The 21501-nt window shown below is 35.4% G+C and overlaps 1 long non-coding RNA gene across 2 annotated transcripts in view; it reads right to left on the bottom strand.

Moving 5' to 3' along the window:
* LOC125921768 (uncharacterized) overlaps positions 1 to 21501 on the bottom strand; it is an 82089-nt gene that overhangs the window by 34506 nt on the left and 26082 nt on the right. The window contains exon 3 of one of the 2 annotated variants that reach the window (XR_007457488.1): positions 12693 to 12805. The exons of the other annotated variant lie outside the window; for it this stretch is intronic. This is a non-coding gene — a long non-coding RNA (uncharacterized LOC125921768). The remainder of the gene's footprint in view (positions 1 to 12692; positions 12806 to 21501) is intronic. 2 annotated transcript variants of the gene reach the window in all.

Genomic DNA, 21501 nt, shown 5'->3' with positions numbered 1-21501 from the left:
AACTTCGCTCTTCAAGAACACAAACCTCACTACCGGCTTAATCTATGGACTATAAAGAGCTACATGGACTGACCTCTAGGGGAAAACGAAACAATTTCAGTCCTACTTCATTCTGTCAGCAGGTTTATCTATTCAATTTTTTTTTCTCTCTTTTTCCTTTTTCTCTTTTACAATTCTTTTTTCTTGAATGCCGAAAGAGAAAAAACTCATTTTTATTTTCAATTTATATTAAAAATTATCTGTCTTTAATTTTTATTACTATATTTTTTACTTTTGTGTAAAGTTTTTCAAATTCTACTTTACTTCCATCATTTTATTTTAGTCTACTTCAGTGTACTCACTTTTTCAAATTTTCAAACAATTGCCTTTTTTTATTTCTTTTTCTTTTTTCTCTTTTTCATTTCTTTTCTTTTTCTTGAATGCAGAAAGAGAAAAACTTCATTTTTACTTTCAATTTCTTTTAAAAATATTTTTATTTAATTTTTATTACTATATGTTTCGCTTTTATGTAAATTTTTTTCAAATTCTGTCTTACTCCCATCATTTTATTTCAGTCTACTACAGTGTATTCACTTTTTCAAATTTTCAAACGATTTCTTTTTTTTGTCTTTTCCTTTTTTCTTTTTTTATCTTTTTTCTCTTTTTCATTTCTTTTCTTTTTTATTAAATACAGAAAATGAAAAAATTCATATTTCTTTTCAGTTTTTATTAAAAATATTTTTCTATAATTTTTTCCTACTATATTCTCTACTTTTGTGTATTTTAGTCTACTTTAGTGTATTCATTTTTCAAATTCTCAAATGATTTCCTTTTTTTTCTCTCTCCCCCCCTTTTTTTTTGTTTGTTTCTCTAATCTGTCAAACCACTTTCCACACCCAGACCAAAACACACCTAGGATCTAGCATCATCTATTCGATTTTTGTGTGGGTGTGTTTTTAATTTTTAATTTTAATGTTTTTAATTTCAATTTTTGTACCTCATTAATTCCTTTTCTCCCTTCAAAATGACAAAATGAAGGAATTCACCCAAAAGAAAGAGCGCAAAGAAATGACAGCCAGGGATTTAACCAACACAGACACAAGCAAGATGTCTGAACCAGAATTTAGAATCACGATAATAAGAATACTAGCTGGAGTCTAAAATAGATTAGAATCCCTTTCTGCAGAGATAAAAGAAGTAAAAAATAGCCAGAAGGAAATTAAAAATGCTATAACTGAGCTGCAATCATGGATGGATGCAGCGGCGGCAAGGATGGATGAGGCAGAACAGAGAATCAGCGATATAGAGGACAAACTTATAGAGAATAACGAAGCAGAGAAAAAGAGGGAGATTAAGGCAAAAGAGCAGGATTTAAGAATTAGAGAAATCAGTGACTCATTAAAAAGGAACAACATCAGAATCATAGGGGTCCCAGAGGAGGAAGAGAGAGAAATAGGGGTAGAAGGGTTATGTGAGTAAATCATAGTGGAAAACTTTCCTAACCTGGGGATAGACACAGACATCAAAATCCAGGAAGCACAGAGGACTCCCATTAGATTCAACAAAAACCGACCATCAACAAGGCACATCATAGTCAAATTCACAAAATACTCAGGCAAGGAGAGAATCATGAAAGCAGCAAGGGAAAAAAAAAGTCCCTAACCTACAAGGGAAGACAGATCAGGTTTGCAGCAGACCTATCCACAGAAACCTGGCAGGCCAGAAAGGAGTGGTGGAATATATTCAGTGTGCTGAATCAGAAAAATATGAAGCCAAGAATTCTTTATCCAGCAAGGCTGTCATTCAAAATAGAAGGAGAGATAAAAAAATTTCCCAGACAAAAATTAAAGGAGTTTGTGACCACTAAACCAGCCCTGCAAGAAATATTAAGGGGGATTCTCTGAGGGGACAAAAGATAAAAAATATATATATATATAAATAAATAAATACCAAATGCAACAAAAGATTAAAAAGGACCAGAGAACACTACCAGAAACTCCAACTCTACAAGCATCATAATGGCAATAAATTCATATCTTTCAGTGCTCACTCTAAACGTCAATGGACTCAATGATCCAATCAAAAGACACAGGGTAACAGAATGGATAAGAAAACAAGACCCATCTATATGCTGTTTACAAGAGACCCACTTTAGACCTAAAGACACCTACAGATTGAAAATAAGGGGATAGAGAACCATCTATCATGCTAATGGTCAACAAAAGAAAGCCGGACTAGCCATACTTACATCAGACAATCTAGACTTTAAAATAAAGACTGTATCAAGAGATGCAGAAGGGCATTATATCATAATCAAAGGGTCTATAGACCAAGAAGACCTAACAATTGTAAACATTTATGAGCCTAATGTGAAAGCGCCCAAATATATAAATCAATTAATCACAAACATCAAGAAACTCATCGATAGTAATACCATAATAGTAGGAGACTTCAACACCCCACTGACAGCAATGGACAGATCATCTAATCAAAAAATCAACAAGGAAACAATGGCTTTGAATGACACATTGGACCAGATGGACTTAACAGATATATTCAGAACATTTCATACTAAAGTAGCAGAATATACATTCTTCTCCAGTGCACATAGAATGTTCTCCAGAATAGACCATATACTGGGACACAAATCAGCCCTAAGTAAGTACAAAAAGATCGAGATCATACCATGCATATTTTCAGACCACAATGCTATGAAACTTGAAATCAACCACAAGAAAAAATTTGGAAAGGTAACAAATACTTGGAGACTGAAGAACATCCTACTAAAGAATGAATGGGCTAACCAAACAGTTAAACAAGAAATTAAAAAGTATATGGAAGTCAATGAAAATGATAGCACCACAACCCAAAACCTCTGGGACATAGCAAAAAGGTAAGTATTTAGCAATCCAGGCCTTCCTAAAGAAGGAAGAAAGATCTCAGATACACAACCTAACCTTACACCTTAAGGAGCTGGAAAAAGAACAGCAAATAAAACCCAAAACCAGCAGAAGACAGGAAATAATAAAGATTAGAGCAGAAATCAATTGCTATCGAAACCAAAATGACAGATCAATGAAACCAGAAGCTGGTTCTTTGAAAGAATTAACAAAATTGATAAACCACTAGCCAGTTTGATCAAGAAGAAAAAGGAAAGGACCCAAATAAGTAAAATCAAGAATGAAAGAGGAGAAATTACAACGAACACAACAGAAATAAAAACAATAATAAGAGAATATTATGAGCAATTATATGCCAACAAAATGGGCAATCTGGAAGAAATGGACAAATTCCTAGAAACATATACACTACCAAAACTGAAACAGGAAGAAACAGAAAATTTGAACAGATCCATAACAAGTAAGGAAATCGAACTAGTAATCAAAAATCTGCCAAAAAACAAGAGTCCAGGGCCAGATGGCTTTCCAGGGGAATTCCACCAAACGTTTAAGGAAGAGTTAACACCTATTCTCTTGAAACTGTTCCAAGAAATAGAAATGGAAGGAAAACTTCCAAACTCTTTCTATGAAGCCAGCATTACCCTGATTCCAAAACCAGACAGAGACCCCACTAAAAAGGAGAACTATAGACCAATCTCCTTGATGAACAATGGATGCAAAAATCCTCAACAAGATATTAGCCAACCAGATCCAACAATACATTAAAAAATTATTCACCACGACCAAGTGGGATTTATACCTGGGATGCAGGACTGGTTCAATGTCCACAAAACAATTAATGTGATTCATCACATCAATAAAAGGACAAGAACCATATGATCCTCTCAATAGATGCAGAGAAAGCATTTGACAAAATACAGCATCCTTTCTCGATAAAAAGCCTCAAGAAAGTAGGGATAGAAGGAGCATACCTCGAGATGATAAAAGCCATATATGAGCAACCAATGCTAATATCATCCTCAATGGGGAAAAACTGAGAGCTTTCCCCCTAAGGTCAGGAACAAGACAGGGATGTCCACTCTCGCCACTGTTATTCAACATAGTATTGGAGGTCTTAGCCTCTGCAGTCACACAACACAAAGAAATAAAAGGCATCCAAATTGGCCAGGAGGAAGTCAAACTTTCACTCTTCGCAGATGACATGATACTCTATATGGAAAACCCAAAAGATTCCACCAAAAAACTGCTAGAACTGATTCATGAGTTCAGCAAAGGTGCAGGACATAAAATCAATGCACAGAAATCAGTTGCATTCCTATACACCAACAATGAAGTGACAGAAAGAGAAATCAAGGAATCGATCCCGTTTACAGTTGCACCAAAAACCATAAAATACCTTAGAATAAATCTAACCAAAGATGTGAAGCATCTGTACACTGAAAACTATACAAAGCTGATGAAAGAAATTGAAGAAGACACAAAAAATTGGAAAAAGATTCCATGCTCCTGGATAGGAAGAACAAATATTGTGAAAATGTCAATACTACCCAAAGCAATCTCCATGTTCAATGCGATGCCTATCAAAGTAACACCGGCGTTCTTCACAGAGCTAGAACAAATAATCCTAAAATTTGTATCGAACCAGAAAAGACCCCGAATAGCCAAAGCAATCTTGAAAAAGAAAACCAGAGCAGGAAGCATCACAATCCCAGACTTCAAGCTGTACTAAAAAGCTATAATCATCAGGACAGTATGGTACTGGCATAAGAACAGACACTCAGATCAATGGAATAGAATAGAGAACCTAGAAATGGACCCATAAACATATGGGCAACTAATCTTTGACAAAGCAGGAAAGAATATCCAATGGAATAAAGACAGTGTCTTCAGCAAGTGGTGCTGGGAAAACTGGACAGCGACATGCAGAAGAATGAACCTGGACCACTTTCTTACACCATACACAAAAATAAACTCAAAGTTTATTTGAAAGACCTCAGTGTAAGACAGGAAGCCATCAAAATCCTCAAGGAGAAAGCAGACAAAAACCTCTTTGATCTTGCCCGCAGCAATTTCTTAGTCAACACGTCTCCCTCCGGAGGCAAGGGAAACAAAAGCGAAAATGAACTACTGGGACCTCATCAAAATAAAAAACTTCTGCACAGTGAAGGAAACAATCAGCAAAACTACAAGGCAACTGACAGAATGGGAGAAGATATTTGCAAATGACATATCAGATAAAAGGTTAGTATCCAAAATCTATAAAGAACTTATCAAACTCAACATCCAAAAACCAAATAATCCAGTGAAGAAATGGGTAAAAGACATGAATACACACTTCTCCAAAGAAGACATCCAGATGGCAAACCAACACAGGAAAAAATGCTCAACATCACTCATCAGGGAAATATAAATCAAAACCACAATGAGATACCACCGTACACCTGTCAGAATGGCTAACATTAACAACTCAGGCAACAACAGATGTTGGCGAGGATGCAGAGAAAGAGGATCTCTTTTGCATTGTTGGTGGCAATGCAAGTTGGTGCAGCCACTCTGGAAAACAGTATGGAGGTTCCTCAAAAAAACTAAAAATAGAACTACCCTACGACCCAGCAATTGCACTACTAGGCATTTATCCACGGGATACAGGTGTGCTGTTTCGAAGGGACACATGCAACCCCATGTTTATACCAGCACCATCAACAATAGCCAAAGTATAGAAAGAGCCCAAATGTCCATCAATGGATGAATGGATAAAGAAGATGTGGTGTATATATACAATGGGGCATTACTCAGCAATCAAAAAGAATGAAATCTTGCCATTTGCAACCACGTGGATAGAACTGGAGGGTATTATGCTAAATGAAATTAGTCAGTCAGAGAAAGACAAATATCATATGATTTCACTCATATGAGGACTTTAAGAGACAAAACAGATGAACATAAGGGAAGGGAAACAAAAATAATATAAAAACAGGGAGGGGGACAAAACAAAAGAGACTCATAAATATGGAGAACAAACTGAGGGTTGCTAGAGGGGTTCTGGGAGTGGGGATGGGCTAAATGGGTAAGGGGCATTAAGGAATCTACTGAAATCATTGCATCACTATATACTAACTAATTTTAATGTAAATTTTAAAAAATAAAAAATAAAGTTAAGTCAAAAAAATAAAATAAAATAAAATAAAATAAATAGTCTTAATATTTTATTTTAGTCCATGTATAGATTTTCTTAACATTTTCACTTTCTCTACATGTTCAGCAGGGCATTTTTGTATTGTGTGTTTTGTATTACACAATATCAATTGTCCAATTATTTGAAGACTAAAAATAAACCCTTAAAGGTCAGCACTTTTTTAGTAACATCACTATTTACTCTTCAAAAACGTGAGTGTTCAATTATTGATACTTGTTTTGCAAGTGTTTGGAACTCTTTTGTTTTGCAATCTTTTTCTTCTCCTCTTCCTCAATTAAAAAATGAATTTAGGGGCGCCTGGGTGGCTCAGTCGGTTAAGTGTCCGACTTCGGCTCAGGTCATGATCTCACGGTCCGTGAGTTCGAGCCCCGCATCAGGCTCTGTGCTGACAGCTCAGAGCCTGGAGCCTGCTTCAGATTCTGTGTCTCCCTCTCTCTCTCTGCCCCTCCCCTGTTCATGCTCTGTCTCTCTCTGTCTCAAAAATAAATAAACGTTAAAAAAAAATGAATTTAGACAGACAGGACCACTTTGACTCACCTATCACTGTTACTCTCTCAGAGATCTAGCCCACTTTGCACATTACATTACTATATAGACCCTCTTTAAATTCTTGGAGCATCTCCTCAAATTGTAAAAGCCTCAAAAGCAAAAAAGCGTAGTTTTTACAAAAAGTATTCTCTGTCTGTGATGGCCTTCAGATGTGCCTCACAGGCCTCCAATTATTGGTCATGTAACCAGCAAGGGTCCAGCTGCTGTGTTCTGAAATCCATCTATGTGGTTGCCCTGAGGCCGTGCTTCCCAATGGCTCCTTCCAGCCAGACTGAGTGGGCAGGGATACTAACAGGTCTATTCCTGTATCTGAAAACCAGCTCTGGCTCTAGAACTCTCCAGTGGGCCTTGCTTAGACTGGTCTGCACTCTAGGATGCTTTCATCAAAGTTCCTTCCTTTTGTCCTTCACTCAGAATCAGACTTCCATCCATCTCATGTGATAGATCCCTCACCATTTTATCACACCAGCAATTTCCCTAATTAAATACATTTAAGTAATCCCTTCTTTTATTTTATAAAATGTTTCAATGTTTATTTATTTTTAAGAGAGAGAGAGAGAAAAAGAGAAACAGAACATGAGTGGGGGAGGGGCAGAGAGAGAGGGAGACACAGAACTCCAAGTAGGCTCCAGGCTCTGTGCTGTCAGCACAGAGCCCAATGTGGGGCTTGAACCCAGAAACTGTGAGATCATGACCTGAGCTGAAGTTGGAAGCTTAACTGACTGAGCCACCCAGGTGCCCCTAATTAATCCCTTCTTGTCCTTTGTGTCTTAGAGGAACCAGACATATATATATATATATATATATATATATATATATATATATAAATAAATTTTATATATTTATTTATATATATTATTTCATATATATTTATATATTTATTATATATTTTACATATTTATTATTTATAATTATATCCATAAATATCTATTTATACTTACAAATTTATATTTATAAATACATATTTATAAATTTGTATTTATAAATATATTATACATTTATATAAATATATATAAATTTATAAATTTATATATTTATATTTATTTATTTATTTGGAAGTAAATACTATGTAGGTTTGATGTCAAAAATAATGGGTTCTCTAGAAGAAAACCAGGAAAAAGCAGGATACACATTATAAAGCATTGCTCTACTTAAATCTGTAGTTCATAATTCAATACATTCATTCCATTCTAAATAAATCTGCCTTTTGGGAGATGGGGTGGGTACCACATGTGATAATGTCTGTGTGACTTCCCATCCACAGATCAGTCTGTTTTTTATTAGCTTCCGACTGTGTTTAAAATATAAACTTATCACAGTCACAAAGCTCTGCAAGGATCAGGTCCCTGCTTGCTTCTCCAAACATATCTGGAACCATTATCACTCTCTCTGTCCTAACCTCACTGAGCCTTCATTTCCTGGAACACACTAAACCCTTTCCCCAGCCTCAGAGCTTTCCTTCATGCTGATCTTTTCTGCCTGAATTCCTCCTGCCTCCACTCTAATCAACTTCTACATCTTTTAGCTCTTAGCTTACATGTCCCTTTCTCAAAGAGGTTTTCCTTGCCCCTCCCCTCACCAAAAATATCAAAGTTATGAGACCATGTTGCTTTTCTAATAGACACTGTTGTCTTGACCTCTTAGCACTATTCACAATTATAATTATTAATATTTTATTGCACGTTAAAGGTCCCACTGGATTATAATCAGTGAAGCTGTCAGGAACCGTGACTATTTTGTCTCCCTTTGTATATAGTGACTTATACAGTTCCTACTAGTAAGTACCCTATCCATACATGTTGAATGAATAAATGAATGAACAAATTTCTTGAAACATTTTTGGAATAACTAGGGTCACGTAGCTTTATGGAGTATAGTTCTTTTTTGTGCTCACTCCACCTTCTGGTAAAGAAGAAATAAAATCTTAATCACAGTACAGAATCCCTTTTGACCTAAATCCCATAAAATGTATACAATCTATATAACTATGACATCCCAGAGATACATGCTTATCTTGTTCATAACCAGATTACATATTTCCACTTTTTCTGGCTTATATCAAAATGGTGGTCATTGTCACCTGATGAAATCCTTAGGCACTATTTTGGAAGAACTTCTCTAGGCTATATCTGATAGCCATCTCCCACTTGTCATTATTCCAGAGAGTAGACCTAGCCTTCCAAACTGTTCTTAATTTGATTAGCAGTGATAGATATTCTCTAAGAACAGTAGTTTCTTTTTTTGACATCTTTTTAAAACTTTTTTAATGTTTATTTTTGAGAGAGAGAGAGGGAAACAGAACACAAGTGGGGAAGGGGCAGAGAGAGAGGGAGACACACAATCCGAAACAGCCTCCAGGCCCTGAGCTCTCAGTGCAGAGCCCAACGTGGGGTTCAAACTCACAAGCTGTGGTATCATGACCTGAGCCAAAGTTGGACACCGAATCGCCTGAGCCACCAAGGCACCCCTAACAGTAATTTCTTAAAATCCAGCATTAAAAGTTTATTTTCCTCTACTGAGAACATTTTAATAGTTCTATCAAAATTGGAAAAGCACATGTCCTTTGACCAAGCTGACTGAGGAATACTATACTGTTTTATCAACGAATTATTCCTATTTAAGTTATTAAGTTTACCTTTTGCTAATATCCTAATCCACGCAGGTCTCATATGCATCCTGGAATTGTCTACATAGCAACTCAATTAGCAGTTTTTCCTTCTATGACAAATGTCTATCCCTGCCCTCTCTTACTATCATTTCATTTTTGTTAATGTTGGTAATAAATTAGTGAGAATGGGCTTGCTAGAACAGGATCCCAATCCTGTAATCTCTAAATGAGAAAAGTCTCACTTAGAGAGAAAAAAGAATGGTTTCATCCCAACTAGGACATTCCTAACCTTTCCATAAATCAGCATTATTATTTTACATGATTGAGAGTAGAGATCCTATCTCTGTTATGACTGTCTAACTTGTAGTAAACCAACAGGTAAAACCTTGGACTTTTAGAAGTCCTCACAGAGCCATATGAAATTTTCATTTCCATTAGTGATCTATCTCCTTCCCCAGAGCACAGAATTGTGCAACAGGTTCAAATCCATAACACAGCAGCATTCACAAGCATCTTAATTATTTCATTCTTTCTCAGACCTTTAGGGATGTGTCCCAACGCACATAGACTTTGTGCTCAGGCATGCTATGCTGTAAATAGAAAAAAAAGAGTTAGCCAGAGCAGAGAATTGGGCTAAGGGAATTAATGTGGCAGTAGGGCAGGTCACAAAGAGGAGTATAAATTTGAACCTAGTCCTGGCTTATGCTGATATGTTTAAGGGATTCCTAAGAAGACAGGGTACTATACGAAGAGTCTCTGAATTCTTGGGCAAATATTTTGGTTGCAGTTAGGTTAAGCTAGGTAGAGAGACATCCTGAAAGTAAGGGTCACCCCCAGAAAAGCAGATCAGCAGAAAAAAAGAAAGAGGATCAAAGCACCAGGTAAATGACGTAGAGGTTAAGCCAAGGCTACCGTCCCAGCAGGAAGCTGGATTGCACACCAAAAAGGAAGCAGAAAGCCTGGCACATGGACTAGTTACATATGTTGAACATTACTGGGCAGATTGCCCCTCACTGTAAAAGCAGGTGGCAATGAGCTTTGCCCAGGATACTAAAATTCAGACTAAAGGCCACAGATTATTTCCAGACCCTATTCACTTGTTAATTTGAGCGATTAAAATCTGGTTTCCACTGGTTCAGGTAGTTGCAGCATTGAGCCTATTGGAGAAAGGTCATTAGAGCTTGCATCTGGACAAGACTGAGAAAGCGATATATATCCCTGAGCAAATGAAGGCAAAAGGACTAAAAGATACTTAAATGCCTATAGAACAGCAATGCTCATGTACACTACTTCACAGAAACTAGAATGCCATCTTTCCATGGCAGAGGTGTGTTGAGTGATTAAAAAGAAAATCTCTGTTCATTGTTTATTCCTTTGTCCTTGTGAACACTCCCACCACTTTTAATTAAAAGATTTCTCAGTGACAACTCCCTTATATAAAGTTTTTATGAATGTTTTGTGCCTCTATTCTCCTCCTGAGAACAGGCTTAAAAATGAATGATAAGCAATTCATTTGGTTAATTGATGCATTGCAAGTATCCACTTTATTTCCTTACCAAAGTTACCATAGTAACTCTCTATAGTCACAGCAACTATCTTAGCTCACACTCCAAAACAAATCACCATAGTCTGGTTAGCATAAATAATAATTTTTATTTCCCACAGTCTAGAGACTGGAAAGTTCAAGATCAGGGTGTATGTAGATTTAGTTCTGGTGAGAGCCACTTACTGGTTTGCAGATGGTTGTCTTCTCTTTATATCCTCCTATACTGGACATCAGAAACAGAAAGCAACCTCTTATATTGCTTCTTTTATAAGGGCAGTAATCTCATTCATGAGGATTTGATCTTCAAGATGTAATTACTTTCCAAAGGCCTCACATGCTCATACCATTTATTGAGGGTTAGGATTTCAAAATATAAATTTTGGAGGACACTAACATTTAGTCCACAACAACAACATAATCATCTGTCTGGCTGCTTGTCTTGACATCTCTCTTCTACACTCTAAGGCCACTTCAAGGCCACCAAGGTGTGTATTCCTCTGGCTGGGACAAATCAAGAGGCTCAGGTGTCAGCAAACCTACCTTACTGCTAGTCTTGCCCTAAGTTCTTTGGGAAGGGCCTTGAACTTCAAAATTGAAGGTGATTTTAATGTATAGATAATTAGTAGTATAAGTAGTAATAAAAAGTTAGTAGTAATAACTAAGATCTTGCTGTCTCACTTCCACAACCAACCGCTTACTTCTACCAGAGTTCTAGTAACTGGGTGTATCTTGTTTACTGTGCCTAATTGATTTCATTGATTATATATTTCTTCATTCATTCATTCACTCATTCATTCAAGAACTAGTAATTGAAACCTAGTCTATGCCAAACATCATCCTAGGTACTAGGGATACAAGAGTGAGTAAACAGAATCCTTGTCTTTGGGACTTACATTCCAATTAAAGAGTTATCAGGGAGAGTAGTATAGGTGATGCAGTATGTACATGGAGGAAGGTGAAACAAGATGAAGTAAGAGAGGTTTAGTAAAGGGTCATATCACATAAGTCCATGTAAATCATGGTGGGGAGTTTGGATTTTATTCTCCATGGTATGGGAAGCTACTGAGCATTTCTGAGCATGAATGTAACATGATCTGGTTGACATTTTATTTTATATATATTTTTTAAGTTTATTTATTTATTTTGAGAGAGAGAAAGAGAGAGAGAGTGTGGAGGAAGGACAGAGAGAGAGGGAGGGAGAGAATCCCAAGAAGGTTCCACACTGAGGGTGGAGAACCCTACGCAGGGCTTGATCCCACAAACTGTGAGCTCATGACCTGAGCTGAGATCAAGAGTCAGACACAACCAACTGAGCCACCCAGATGCCCCTTGATGACATTTTAAAAGAATCACACTGGCTACTGTGTGGAAAAGCTAGAGTGGAAACAAAAAGAAGGATTAGGAAACTGTTGCTGATGTCCAGGGTGAAGATGGTGATGGTTTAGACTAGAATGCGATGAAAAGTGGTTAAGATGAAAAGTGGTTGATTTCTGGATGGATTTTAAAGGCAGAACTGATAGAACTTGTTAATGGATTGAATGTGGGAAGGGAAAAATAGAAACGGAGAATGATTCCTAGGTTTTAACCTCAGCAACTGAGGGGAGAGTCATGCTGGAGAGAGATGTTTGAGAGCCACCAGCAGACTTGTATAAATTTTTTAAGGAAATATATATGTAACTATGTTCCAGGGGTAGAATAATTTATTTCCTTGTGATATAAATATAGTATATTTCTTTGCAACACAAGTCCCAACACAGAGCCTATAATATATTCTTTTGATTGCAGGCATCAGAAACTGTTTCTGGAAACTTAAAGAAAAAGGGGAAATTTATTGAAAGGAGTCTTTTGGTTCTCTCACAGAATGAAAGAGAAAGCTGAAATCTCAACTCAGGAAGGGCAACAAAAAAGCCTTACCTTAGTGATAAGAGTTTGATACCATTAATACAATTCAGTTCCATGACTTTAAGTCCGCCAAGGTCCTAGTAATGCCTTACAAAGCCATGTCTTCCCACATTCAATTCTTTCATCTATTAAACAAAAGGGTTGAAATAAATCTTTGCAATGAAAAGGGTGGTCCTTGTACCAACAGCTTATTTGGAATGTGACTCTCAGGTCACATACTCTAGACTATCAGAATTTTCATTTAAACAAGATTCCCAAGTGGATTCATAGGCACAGTAAAGCTTGAGAAACACAGAACTAAATGGTTCCACAGCTATAAAGCTCTCTGAACTGGTCAGGTGTTTCATTTATCAGCTACATTGTGTGAGGTTTTTTGGATCCTGACCCATATAATTGTTTTTTTTTTTTTCTTTTTTTTTTTCAAAGCACGAGAGAGAACGTGAGTGGGGGAAAAGGGCAGAGGCGGAGAGAGAGAGAGAGAGAGAGAGAGAGAGAGAGAATGAGAATCTGAAGCAGGCTCCACACTCAGCACAGAACCTGACACAGGGCTCAATCCTACAACCCTGGGATCATGACCTGGGCTGAAATCAAGGATGGGATGCTCAACCAAGCCACCCAGATACCCCTCCCACCCATATAAATTTTATTTAAAATAGAATTACAAATAGATTTGTGTTAAATGACCACAAAATATTTAAATTGTGTGTTTAGTGTACACCTTAATTATATATACACAGGAAGGTTATATCTTATAGAAACATGATAAACTTGCTGTACATCTCATGACTCTTCTGTGCAGGAAGTTCAGAGTTACTTTTCAGGCAAACTTGTACTTTAGACATATAAATTTGTTCTATCAACATATTTATTGCATATCATTCAATCTTTTAAAACTCATAGATCTGCTATTTTTACTGTGTCCAAATGCTCTGAAGTAGTCTTCTATTTATACTACATAGCTGCTTTTATTGATCAGAATTCTGCATTTGTAGTCTTCTATTATTTATACATTTTTGTCATACTTTTATGACATTATTATTGAAAACTCACACTATCTACCTATTATAAAATAATAGCAATGAAATGAAACCTATTAATATTGATGCTATTTTTTGAAGAAAAAGCATGATAATTTTTATTTGATGGAAGTAAACATTGGCAGCTCATTAAAATTTTGGCTCAGAATTGTGGTCCAGAAAGCCAATGGGTCTTGAATTGGAATATAATCTGCTTATGAACTCACAATCTCTTTAAATAACTTCCATGATCCCTTAAGTAATCATGTACAAAAAATTCTCTGAGAAATATATCTAGTAGATATGATTGAAGGTAAATCTGTCAACTTTTTAAAGTAGATTAGCTATTGTAGATTAGCTTATCAGCACTGTTTGTTGAAATGTGGCCCTTAAACTTAGAATCACCTGGGAAGCTTATTAAACTACAGAATCTATGATTTACTCCAGATCTATCAAATCAGAATCTCTGAAGGTGGGGTCTAAGAATCCGCATTTAAAAATTTGAAAATTATTGTAGTAAACATTAGATTTTCAAGTTTGGTTTTCCATTGACATTAGTGTCAATTTCCAATGACTGAGCCAAGAGTTCACCTTTATTGTTTCATATTACATTTGCTCAGACTCTCCATGCTTCACATTGGAATGACATTTTGACAAGTACATGGCTTAAATTTTTTTATTTTTCCAAAAGCTTTAAATAAATGTTTCTTCTTGACAACTCATTAAGAATTATACTAAGGCATATGTACTAAGGCATAGCATTTCCAGAACACCTAAGAATACTTTCTTGGCCAGGATTGGGGATCACTTTATATAGAGGATCACTGTTCCACAGTGTGGGGGAGGGAGAAGAAAAAGGAAAGAAAAACCACAAAAGAAGAGATCAACTTAATTTAATATTTTAAAGTAGAAAAGCATTTGTCTGTTTAAAAATTTAAGAAAACTCTTGTAAAAATTGCTGCAACTTTATTTTTATTTTTTTTACATTGTGCGCTTGTTAAATCCATAGTAAAGCGAAGGTGGAAGTTCTTTCATTATCTTACACCCCATATAAAATAATATGAATGATTCTATCGTGTCTTTACTGTGCTTAGCACATAGAAAGTACACACACACACACACACACTATATACATATAGACTTATATATATATTTGTATGTTTTTGTATAATATATATTTTATGTTTTATTATTTTATAATATATATTACATATATCTAATATATATATATATATTTATAAATTTGGTGGGTTTTTTTGGTTTATTTATTAAAGAGAGACAGAGACAGAGTGAGTAGGGGAGGGGCAGAGAGAGAGAAAGAGAGAATCCCCATAGAGAGCCAATCACTTAACCGACTGAGCCACCACACACCCTATTTTTTTTAAATAAATAAATGGCATATACAACATGTACATTTTTACACACTTTTTTGAAACTGATTATTTTCCAGCTATCAATATACCACAGAATTTTTCTGTAGCAATAGAAATCTAATATTCTATTGTATTTGAGTATAATAATTCATTTAACCAAGCTCCTACTAAGGATCATTTACTTTCAATTTTATACTGCTAAAGGCAATTCTGAAATAAACAGTTGTACAATTGTCCAGTTTTTGAGGAGACAAATTCCTAAAGTGGAATTGCTGAATCAAAATTCATATATATTTAAAACTTCAACACATGTTGTTTTCCTAAAATGTTGATTCAATGCCATTATAATTTATAACTGACTATTCTTTTATGATGGATATCTTTGTCAACCTGATAGTCAATAAATATAATCTCATTATTTTAATTGTATGTACCTAATTACTAATGAGAATATATCCATTTTATAAATGTATTACCCCACTTATTTCTTTTATGAATGGCCTGTTCACTTTTCTAGTGGAATGGAACAGGAAATTTTAAATTCTAGTTAGTAAATATAATACCACATAAATCATAAAAGAAGGAAGATATTTATAACAAACTGAAATCAAATAAAAGTTGAGAAAGCCACATAAAATGAAACACAGAGAGAAAGACAATGAGAGAGAATAAGTCATAGAAGCAAAGGGATACATCAAAATGGGCATAGAAATAGAGGACACAAAACTTTTACACATCTATATACACACAAACATAGATATATGGAGAGGTGCACTGATGAAGGCATAGACAGAGATTAAAAGTAAATGGAGACACCTAAAGAAAATGTAGGCTAGGCATACATGCAGAGGCAAAGAAAATGACAGTCAGATGTATATACACAGTGGTATATAGAGTGAAATCACATAAAAAAAAAATACAGCACAAGCACATGTGGAAAAAATCTACACACAAAAGTACAGAACAGAGAGATGCAAGATAAGATATGCAGAAAGTAGACTTAGCAACATGGGGACAGGCAAAGTCAGAAAGGAGGCTTTCATGAATTAAAACCCTCTAATATGGTTTTTAAAGATACACTTACTAAGGCCTTTTAAATTTATGTGGCCTTATCATCCCTGGTAGCCAAAGTTAATATGTCCTGCTTTTTCTCCTGCAGGTCAGATGATCTAAAATCAAGGATTGGATATAATCACTGACTTAGATTTCCCTCTTTATTTTGAAAAAACACAAAGAAGTACTCTACTAATAACACATATACAAAATAAAACAAATTCTTATTTTAGCTGTTCCACCTAAATATATAAATAATTCATTCATTTTCTTTCTTCATTTAGACATAGTCATGAAACATGAAAAATGACTTTTAAAAATGATGTGAATCCTATATAGAGAAACATAGGTCTCAGCTGCTTCTTTTACTAAATCCTAATCCCCACATGATCCTAACAAATCTACCATTTTCTGAATTACTGCTGGGAAGGAGATGAAGAGAAAGAGCTAAAATAACAACTGGGAATCAAGCATCTGAAGAGATTACAGTAAGGTTAATCTAAATTGTTTATAAAGCTCCCTTCTCGGAGAAGGAAGAAAGTTCAAACACCGCTCACTGGTTATTATAGCTACCCTACTATCGAGTTAATCAAATCAACTGCATGGAAAGTCTATCAAGCACTCATCAATCAACTGTTATGAATGACCAAAAACAAACAAACAAAAAGACTTAACTAGAAAACCATCAATTCAGCCTTGCTATACAGACACCGCCAAAGTATTGCAGGGACTCATAAATATTTTGAAATATGTTTAAATAATGTGTCCTGACTGCCAGTAAAATTTTTCCAAGCAAATGTTATTGAAAATGTTTGGGCTATCCACAAATGTTTTTATAAGCATTCCTACCAGGCAAGTACTGAAGCCTCAGAAAAAATTCTGGCCAACAGGAGAATTCATAAGAAAGAAGTGCTGAGTAAAAGGTGACCTAAGGAAATGTAGTCAGGAATATCCGAGCTGTTGGGAGGGTTCAAAAACAAATGCGTGTTTCATGAAAGCTTCAGAAACAAATAGCTCTGGCTAAAAACAAACATTTGGACAGTGAGGACACACCCAACAAAAATGTTTGTTTGCTGATACTAACATTTTATTTGGCACGTATTTGCCAGAGCAGAAGTGGGCAAAAATAAGATAAATGCAAACATCTCACAGAAGGCAAAATCACAGTAAATTTATAAGTGTAAGAAATAGAACATTTGTTTACTGAACATAGAGCAAAAAATAGATATTTATGGCTTATTTAAAGTAATGACAATTTTACCAGCATAAAATCAGAAGCAAAAAAATTCCCTAAATATTAATTCTGTGGTACATTACTGTAGCTTTTACATGTGGGCAATGCTGCATAGTTCTTTTCAATTAGCTCACATAACAGTTCTCCGAGATCAGCTGATGATAAGTATTATTATCCCCATTTTACAGATGAATTATACTAGCTTGATAGGGCTGTTCCTTGTGCCTTATATCACATTTGCCTCCCCCCAAAATATTTATTTTATATACTATTACCAATAGTTATTGAGAAAATAACCTGCATGATAAAGAGAAACTAGGAATTGTAGGAAAATATAAAAGCTTATTTATTGGTGCATTTCTTTATAGTAATTTTTAGAATACCTGCTGTCCACTCTTTGCTTTCATCCTATGTCATAGTCACCATCATAATAAGTCTTAAAATACATAAAATCCTATTCATTTTTTTCAATTTTCTCCCTTAATTCCTGATCTAACCAGGCCCAAATTCTAAACGTTGTATACAGAGGCTCAGGTTCAGATAGTTTTCTCCGCACTTCACTTTGCACTTCAGTTTTCTGGTCTCCTTTCTGCTTCTCTTTTCCCTCCTCCCCTTAAATGTAGTCAATTTCATAGTTTCTGGTATTACCTTTTTTCTCCCATGTTGACTCCTTTGCTAACTCCAACCTCTTCCAGGCTTCATGGTGGGTTGGAGAGAGAGAAAGAGTACCTTTATTTCTGGCCCCATTTGTCTCACAGCCTAAACCCTACATTTCCAACTGTATGGAAGAGATCTCCAATTGGTGTTCTCCATTAGTAGATCTAACTCAAAACGTCTAAACGTATTCATCAACTTCCCGCACAATAAGCTGAATCTCCTCCATTTCCAAGGATGGCGATACCATCAACTATAGTCTGAATGTTTGTATCTCCCTAAAATCCATATTGAAACCTGATCCCCCATGTGATGCTATTTGGAGGTAGGGACTTTCAACATGATTAGGGTCAGGAGAACTAAGCCCTCAAGAATGGGATGAATGCCCTTACAAAAGAGACCCCAGAGAGCTCCCTTGTGTCCTTCCTACGTGAAGACACAGTGAGAAGACAGCACAAGGAAAAGGGCTCTCGCCAGACACCAAATCTTCTAACACTTTAGTAGTAGGCTTCCAGCCTACAGAACTGTGAGAAATAAATTTCTGTTGTCTATTAGCAACCAGTCTATGTATTTTGTTACAGCAGCTAGAGCAGACTGAGGCATCACCCTTCTAATCACCTTTTAGAAACCCCTCTAGCTCCCAGTGTCTATAGATCCAATTGCTAAATCCTATTGATTTTACTTCCTCAATATCTGTAACACACATTCCTCTTTATTCTCACCAACACTATCTCAGTTCAACCACCAATCATCAACTGAATATCGGCTTCCCTACCAGTATTACTTCCTCTTCTGTTTTCCATCTCTTATTTTGCTTGCTGCTATAAAATTAATCCTCCTAAGCAATGCCCCACATCCCTGTAGTAAACTGAAGCTCCTTGGACCTCTATTCCTTCAGGGTTTTGGTAGCCACGAGAAGGAGTTAGAACTCAGCTTCTAAAATATGGATTTTGCAATCCAGCCAGAGGTATGTTCTCATGGGGTGGTCTTCAAAGTCCATTCCATACTTTTCAAATTCTGTGTTTATGCTCAAGGTCTTCATTTGAATATTGGAGTGTTTCAAACTCTCTTATTCACTTATCCAACTTCTTGCATTCTTTCTGATATAAACTAGTCATTATATATTTGGGGTATTATTGCATAACATTGTATAATAACTTTATTCTTTTAAAATTAGGTCATAAATAATTCCCCATGTTATTAAAGCTTTTCAAATATATCATTTTCAATGACTTAAGTAATTTCTCACTTGCCATTAAACATTTTCCTATTTATATTGTTAAAATTGGTTTTGCTATTATAACCAATATTGTAGTGAAAATATTTTATTATATAAATATTTATTCATATCACAGATTAATTCCTCAGGTTAATTTCCTAGAATTATTTTGAGTTAAAAGGTATGAATGTTTTTAAAATCTCTTTATACATGTAGATGGTGAAAATGTTTTCTGTAAAAGAGTTTTGATTTAAAAAAAATTTTTTTTAACATTTATTCATTTTTTGAGAGACAGAAAGAGAGCACAAGCAGGGGAGGGGCAGAGAGAGGGGGAGACATAGAATCCGAAGCAGGCTCCAGGCTCTAACCTGTCAGCACAGAGCCCGAGCGGGGCTTGAACTCATGAAACACGAGATCATGACCTGCGCCGAAGTTGGACGTTTAACCGACTGAGCCACCCAGGCGTCCCCAAAAGAGTTCTGATTTAAACTTTTCATCAGAACTCACATTTTGGGGCGCCTGGGTGGCTCAGTTGGTTGGGCATCCAAATTCAGCTCAGGTCATGATCTCACGGTTCCTGAGTTCCAGCCCCGCGTCGGGCTCTGTGGTGACAGCTCAGAGCCTGGAGACTACTTCGGATTCTGTGTCTCCCTCTCTCTGTGCCCCTCCCCCACTCACACTCTGTGTCTCCTTCTCTCTCAAAAATAAAGATTAAAAAAAATTTTTTTAATTAAAAAAAAAAAGAACTCACATTTCATTTGTGAAATGACTGTTTTCTCCAAATCCTTGCCCACACTGGAAATTATCACTGCTTTTAAATTGCCCTATTCCAGAAATTAAAATTGGGACTGTATTATTTTGAAATTTGCATTTCCTTGGTTATTGATTATAATAGGAATTATCATTGCTGAGTTCTAATGTTTTTATATATTTCTCAAGTGTTTGTAAATCTTGTTTTATAAAATTCTTGTTAATATTCTTTGTCCATTTTTCATGAGAGTATTTATCTTATTCTGATTTTATTACAAATATTATTCTCTTTCTCTGAACTGTGCACCATGTATCTGAATTTTTTTATATACAAAATAAAAATAAATTTTAACGTAGGCAAATTAATTATTTGATTTTTTTCATTGCTATTATTTTTTGAAAGTTTTTTTTCCACTACAATACAGACTAAATTTCCTAAATAACATTCTTATTTGTCCATTTCTCTTTAACCACACTCAAATCTCCACCATCTTTCTATTCTTGCCTTTGTATTTAAATCTTTATAATCTCATCGATTACAGTAGTTTCCTATCTCCCAGCATACTTTTCTAGCTCCATTCTAATTTATTTTTCTGAGGGAAATCATACCAATCATTTTATGGATGTTAATCTTACTGGGTCTTTCTCCAGTTTAAAAATCCCCAGTGACTTTCCATTGTTCTCAGGGTAAAAACTAAGACCCTTCATGAGAATATATGCACTATGGTACTTGCCTAACTCTAACTGCCTATCTCACATTCTCCCCATTGGTTTCTATCTCCCGCTGGCTTAATATCTTTCCTTCATCCACATGAAGTGTTTACTTTGTCCACTATGGTCTTTTTAACTCTTTTCCCTCCTGTACCTAACTAACTAAAATCCTTGAGGGCTTCACTGAAATACCATTTCCTCCAGTAAATCTTCCCCAACTCACTCAGTACATTGTGTTGTAACTGTTGTAAACAATAGCTACATTCTCCAATAGACTGTAAGCTCCACGAGGACAGGGATAATGTCTGACCTCCTCCACACTATTCTTAGTGCCTACCAAAGTGATGAGTAGTATGTATTAAAAGAAAAAAATGAGAGTGTATTATTTTACCAGTGCTACACTATTTTAAAGACTTCACTATAGCTTTATAATATGTTTTACTATCTGGTTGGATATATCATCAAATTTACTTTATTTTTAAAAAGTAGTTTGAGTACCCTTGTCCATTTATTTTAACAGATAAGACATTTTTCCCAGTTCAAGAAGGAATATTATTGGTATATTTAGAATTACTTTGAAATAATAAATACATGTGGGCAGAAAAAACTTGATGTTTGGCCCTCTGATCCAGGAGCACAACATACTTATTTAAATCTTATTCAAATCTTTTATCTCCTTATTTAGAAAAATTGTTCATATAGATCTTGAATTTTTTAAAATTTTGAGATATTTTATGGGTTTGTTGTTATTAAGAAGGAGATCTTTCTTGTATTATAATAAACAATTTTATTTGAGTGAAGTTTTACATTT

This window comes from Panthera uncia, chromosome C2 (genome assembly GCF_023721935.1).
Source record: "Panthera uncia isolate 11264 chromosome C2, Puncia_PCG_1.0, whole genome shotgun sequence".
Taxonomy (NCBI): domain Eukaryota; kingdom Metazoa; phylum Chordata; class Mammalia; order Carnivora; family Felidae; genus Panthera; species Panthera uncia.
Note: the sequence above shows the minus strand (reverse complement) of the source record. Positions and strands in the feature narration are given on the sequence as shown.